We start from the raw sequence: 7,041 nt of genomic DNA, 5'->3' as shown, positions 1-7,041 counted from the left end.
ACCATTGGTAGCATGACAGGGATTGCATTGAATCTATAGATAACTTTGGATAGTATACTCATTTTCACTATATTTATTTTTCCAATCCATAAACATGGTATATATCTCATCTATTTGTTTGATCTTTGATTTCTTTCATCAGTGTTTTATAGTTTTCTATACAGACGTCTTTTCAACAACTAAATTTTTATAGTATCTGAAAACTGGGGAAACTTTTTTTTTAACAATGGTAAAAGATGTTTATCAATTTTTGCAATCAATACTCAGACAAAAAAGATAATTACAATTGCAAGCCATAATGGAAACATGATTAACCTAACAATACAAAATAATTACATACAATTCAGGAGGTCAAGCAGAGTAATGTGGTAAGTGGAAGTGCATACATGCACATTTTCATCTGCCCAGCCAGTCTGTGTGTTTTGGTTCATGCATTTAATTCATTTACATTTAAGGTAATTATTGATGTGTATTATCCTATTACCATTTTCTTAATTGTTTTGGGTTTATTTTCTCTAGGTCTTTTCCTTAAAATTGGGGAGACTCTTGATGGCACAAATGTATAATTTATCTCCTCTCCCACATCCTGCAGGAAGCAGGATGAGGGCAGGCAGCACCTGGTAGGCAGGATGGCTTGGCCCTCCTCCCTCCATCCCTTCTGGAAGTCTTGGGACCTCAGTGCCTGCAAGAGCTGGCCTTGGGCAAATAAAAGACTTGGATCTTTATTGGCAAAAAAAAAAAAAATCAAAAGCGACAAAAGATTAAGCTTAGTGAAGCAGGCAGATCAAAAGCTGAGACAGGTAGAAAGCTAGGTCTCTCATGCCAAAGAGCCAACTTGTGAAGGTAAAGGAACGGTTAGTTCTTGAAGGAAATTAAAATTTTTAATATAATTTTACTCCAGTGAACTCATGAATGATAAGAAAGCAAAATAGCCTTCTGCTGATATGGAGAAAGTTTCAGAAGTCTGGATAGATCAAACCAGTCACAACATTCCCTTAAGCTAAAGATGAAACTAGTTCAAAGTTCAAATTCCCTCCAATTCTCTCTCCAGACTGAGAGAGGTTAGGAAACTGCAGAAGAAAACTCTGAAGCTAACAGGTTGGTTCATGGGGTTTAAGGAAGGAAGCTGTCTCCATAACATAAAAGTGTAGGGTGAAGCAGCAAAGGCTGATGTAGAAACTGCAACAAGTTATCCAGATCTAGCTAAGATAATTTATGAAGGTGACTAGACTAAACAACAGATTTTCAATGCAAATGAAATAGCCTTCTATTGGAAGAAGATGCCATCTAGGACTTTCATAGTTAGAGAGGAGAAGTCAATGCCTGACTTCAAGCTTCAAAAGACAATCTGACTCCCTGATTAGAGGTTAATGGAGCTCACGACTTTGAGTTGAAGCCAATGCTCATTTACCATTCCAAAAATCCTAGGGCCCTTAACAATTGCACTAAATCTACTCTGCCTGTGCTCGACAAATGAACAACAAAGACTGGATGACAGCACATCTGTTTGCAACATGGTTTACTGAATATTTTAAGCCCACTGTTGAAACCTACTTCTCAGAAAAAATGATTTCTTTAAAAATATTACTGTTCATTGACAATGCACTTGGCCCCAAGAACAGTAATGGAGATATACAGTGAGATTAATGTTGTTTTCATGCCTGTTAACACAACATCCATTCTACAGCCCATAAATCAAGAAGTAATTTCCATGTACAAGTCTTATTATTTAAGAAATATACTTCATAAGACTATAGCTGCCATAGACAGTGATTCCTCTGATGGATCTGAGCCAAGTCAATTAAAAAACCTTCTGGAAATATTCACCATTGTAGATGCCATTAAAACATACATGATTCATGAGAAAAGGTGCAAGTTTCAACATTAAGAGTCTGGAAGAAGTTGATTTCTCATAGACGATTTTGATTCAAGACTTCATTGGAGGAAGTGGCTGTAGATGTGATGAAAATAACAAGAGAACTGGAATTAGGAGTGACTGAAGATGTGTCTGAACTGCTGCAATCTCAGGATTAAACTTTAATGGGTGAGGAGTTGCCTCTTTAAGACGAACAAAGGAAGTCGTTTCTTGAGATGGAATCTATTTCTGGTGAAGATGCTATGAAGATTATTGAAATGACAACGAAGGATTTAGACTATGGCATAAACTTAGTTGATAAAGTAGCACAAGGGTTTGAGAGGATTGACTCCCAATTTTGAAAGAATTTCTTCTATGGGTAAAATGTTTATTGAACAGCACTGCATGCTACAGAGAAATCATTCATGAAAGAAAGGATCAATCAATGCAGGAAATTTCATTGTTTTCTTATTTTAAGATGTCATTTTGAATCATTGTGTTGTGTGACTGAAACTAATATAATTTGGTAAATAAACTATACCTCAATTTAAAAAAAAAAAAAAGAAATTGTCACAGCGCCCCCCACCCCAGCAACGTTCGGCTACCACCACCCTGATCAGTCAGCAATCATTAACACTGAGGCAAGACTCTCCACCAGCAAAAAGATTATAACTCATTGAAGTTTCAGATGATGGTTAGCACTGTTAAGCAATAAAGCATTAATAGTTTGTATTAAGGTATGTACATTGCATTTTAGACATAATGCTATTTCACACCTAACAGACCAAAGTATAGGGCTTCCAAGATGGCGCAGCGGTATAGATGCTGCCTGCCAGTGCATGAGCCACAGGAGACACGGGTTCAATTCCTGGGTCAGGAAGATCCCCTGGAGTAGGAAATGGCAACCCACTCTGGCATTCTTGCCTAGAAAATTCCATGGATGGAGGAGTCAGGCAGGCTACAGCCCATGGAGTCACAAAGAGTCAGACAAGAGTGAGTGACTGAGTATGCATGCACTGCTCTTTCTAGGATCTTTTTTCAAGATGAAAGTATAACATATACATAACCCTTGCACAGAAAAATCAAAAAAATCATGTGAGTCACTTTATTGCAGTATTTACTTTATTATGGTGGTCTGACCCTGAATCTGCAATACCTTGAGAGTATGACTGTACCAAAGAAATTATCTCATTGTCAAGAAAGTTCTATGACCCACAACAGATTTCCCAACCTGGAGATCTAGGAAAGGGACTGAGAACCCCCAGAGAATTTGACTTTGGAGGGCAGTGGGATTTGATTACAGAACTTGCACAGGACTGGGGAAACAGATTCTCACAGGGCACAATCAAAAGCTTGTGTGCACCAGGACCTAGGAGAAAGGAGCAGTGAGCCCACAAGAGACTAAGTCAGACTTGTCTGTGAGTGTCCAGGAGTCTCCAGTGGAGGCATAGGTCGGTAGTGCTCTGCTGCAGGGTCAGGGGCACTGAGTGAAGCTGCATGGACATGAACTTTTGAAGGAGGTTTCCATTATCTTCATTACCTCCATCATAGTTTGGTCTCTGGTCAAACAATAGGGAGGGAACACAGCCCTGCCCATCAACAGAAAATTGGATTGAAGATTTACTGAGCATGGCCCTGCCCATCAGAACAAGACCCAATTTCCCACTCAGTCAGTCTCTCCCATCAGGAAGCTTCTATAAGCCTCTTATCCTTCTCCATCAGAGAGCAGATAGGATGAAAACCACAATCTCAGAAAACTAATCAAACTGATCACATGGACCACAGCCTTGTCTAATTCAATGAAACAATTAGCCATGTCATGTAGGGCCACCCAAGATGGATGAGTCATGGTGGAGAGTTCTGACAAAATGTGGTCCACTAGAGAAGGGGACGGCAAACCACTTAAGTATTCTTGCCTTGAGAACCCCATGAACAGTATGAAAAGGTAAAAAGATATGACACTGAAAGATGAACTCCCCAGGTCATTAGGTGCCTAATATGCTACTGGAAGAAGAGTGGAGAAATAACTCCAGAAAGAATGAAGAGATGGAGCCAAAGCAAAAATAACACGCAGTTGTGGATATGACTGGTGATGGAAGTAAAGTCCAATGCTGTAAAGAGCAATACTGCATAGGAACCTAGAATGTTAGGTCCATGAATCAAGGCAAATAAGAAGTGGTCAAACGAGATGGCAAGAGTGAACATCGACATTTTAGCAATCAGTGAACTAAAATGGACTGGAATGGGTGAGTTTAGCTCAGATGATCATTATATCTACTACTGTGGGCAAGAATCCCTTAAAAGAAATGGAGTAGCCCTAATAGTCAACAAAAGAGTCCAAAATGCAGTACTTGGGTGCAATCTCAAAAACAATAAATCCAAGTTTATGCACCAACCAGTAACACTGAAGAAGCTGAAATTGAATGGTTCTATGAAGACCTACAAGACCTTCTAGAACTAACAGCCAAAAAAGATGTCCTTATCATCATAGGGGACTGGAACACAAAAGTCCTGGAATTCAGGAGATATCTGAAGAAACAGGCAAGTTTGGCCTTGGAGTACAGAATGCACCAGGTCAAATGCTAACAGAGCTTTGCCAAGAGAACACACTGGTCATAGAAAATACCCTCTCCCAACAACACAGAGAAGACTCTACACATGGACATCACCAGATGGTCAATACCAAAATCAGATTGATTATATTCTTTGCAGCCAAAGATGGAGAAGCTCTATACAGTCAGCAAAAACAAGAGCAGGAGCTGATTGTGGCTCAGATCATGAACTGCTTATTGCCAAATTCAGACTTCAGTTGAAGAAAGTAGGGAAAACCACTAAACCATTTGTATATGACCTAAATCAAATCCCTTATGATTATACAGTGGAACTGAGAAATAGATTCAAGGGACTAGATCTGATAGACAGAGTGCTTGGTGAACTATGGACAGAAGTTCATGACATTGTACAGGAGGCAGGGATCAAGACCATCACTAAGAAAAAGAATGCAAAAAAGAAAAATGGCTGTCTGACGAGGCCTTACAAATAGCTGCAAAAAGAAGAGATGTGAAAGGCAAAAGAGAAAAGGAAAGATAAACCCATTTGAATGCAGAGTTCCAAAGAATAGCAAGGAAAGATAAGAACACCTTCCTCAATGATCAATGCAAAGAAATAGAGGAAAACAATAGAATGGGAAAGACTAGAGATCTCTTCAAGAAAATTACAGATACCAAGGGAACATTTCATGAAAAGATGGGCTCGATAAAGGACAGAAATGGTATGGACCTAACAGAAGCAGATGTTAAGAAGACGTGGCAAGAATACACAGAAGAACTATACAAAAAAAGATCATCATAACCCAGATAACCACAATGGTGTGATCACTCACCTAGAGCCAGACATCCTGGAATGTGAAGTCAAGTGTGCCATAGGAAGCATGACTATGAACAAAGCTAGTGGAGGTGATGGAATTCCAGTTGAGCTATTTCAAATCCTAAAAGATGACGCTGTGTAACTGTTGCACTCAATATGCCAGGAAATATGGAAAACTGAGCAGTGGCCACAGGACTGGAAAAAGTCAGTTTTCATTCCAATCCCAAAAAGGGCAATGCCAAAGAGTGTTCAAGCTCTCCCACAACTGCACTCATCTCATATGCTAGCAAAGCAATGCTAAAAATTCTCCAAACCAGGCTTCAACATTATGTGAACTGTGAACTTCCAGATGTTAAAGCTGGATTTAGAAAAGGCAGATTAACCAGAGATCAGATTGCCAACATCCTTTGGATCATAGAAAAGCAAGAATTCCAGAAAAACTTCTGCTTCTGCTTTATTGATTACACCAAAGCCTTTGACTGTATGCTGCTACTGCTAAGTCACTTCAGTCGTGTCCAACTCTGTGCGACCCCAACCCTGGGATTCTCCAGGCTAGAACACTGGAGTGGGTTGCCATTTCCTTCTCCAATGCATAAAAGTGAAAAGTGAAAGCAAAGTCGCTCAGTCACGTCTGACTCTTCGCGACCACATGGACTGCAGCCTACCAGGCTCCTCCGTCCATGGGATTTTCCAGGCAAGAGTACTGAATTGGGGTGCCATTGCCTTCTCCGCTTTGACAGTATAGATCCCAACAAACTGTGGAAAATTCTTCAAGAGACGGGAGTACCAGACCACCTTACCTGTCTCCTGTGAAATCTGCATGCAGGTCAAGAAGCAACAGTTAGAACCAGCATGGAACAACAGACTGGTTCCAGATTGGGAAAGGAGTACATCAAGGTTGTATATTGTGACCCTGATTATTTGACTTATAAGCAGATTACATCATGCAAAATGCCAGGTTGGATGAATAACAAGCTGGAATCAAGATTGCCAGGAGAAATATCAATAACCTCAGATATATAGATGACACCACCCTTAAGGCAGAAAATAAAGAACTAAAGAGTGTCTTGACGAAAGTGAAAGAGGAGACTGAAAAAGTCGGCTTAAAACTCAACATTCAGAAAACTAAGATCATGGCATCCAGTCCCATCACTTCATGGCAAATAGATGGGGAAATGATGGAAACAGTGACAGACTTTATTGTTTTGGGTTCAAAAATCACTGCAGATGGTGACTGTAGTAATGAAATTAAAAGACACTTGCTCCTTGAAAGAAAAACTATGGCAAACCTAGACAACGTATTAAAAAGCTGAGACATTACTTTCCCCACAAAGGTCTATCTAGTCAAACCTATGGTTTTTCCAGTAGTCATGTATGGATATGAGAGTTGGACTATAAGTAAAGCTGAGCCCAAAACAATCAATGCTTTTCAACTGTGATGTTGGAGAAGACTCTTGAGAGTCCCTTGGACTGCAAGGAGATCCACCCTGTCAATCCTAAAGGAAATCAATCCTGAATATTCATTGGAAGGACTTTTTGCTAGAGATGAAACTCTAATACTTTGTTCACCTGATGCAGAGAACTGACTTATTGGAAAAGACCCTGATGCTGGTAAAGATTGAAGGGGGAGGAGAAGGAGATGACAGAGGATGAGATGGTTGGATGGCATCACAAACTCAATGGACATGAGTCTGCACAAGCTCCGGAAGTTGGTGATGGACAGGGAAGCCTGGCGTGCTGCAGTCCATGGAGTCACAAAGAGTCAGACATGACTGAGCAACTGAACTGAACTGAACTGATGCCTGTACAAGAGTAAGGGG

Source organism: Cervus canadensis, chromosome 20 (assembly GCF_019320065.1).
Source record: "Cervus canadensis isolate Bull #8, Minnesota chromosome 20, ASM1932006v1, whole genome shotgun sequence".
NCBI lineage: Eukaryota > Metazoa > Chordata > Mammalia > Artiodactyla > Cervidae > Cervus > Cervus canadensis.
This window is presented reverse-complemented; position numbering follows the sequence as displayed.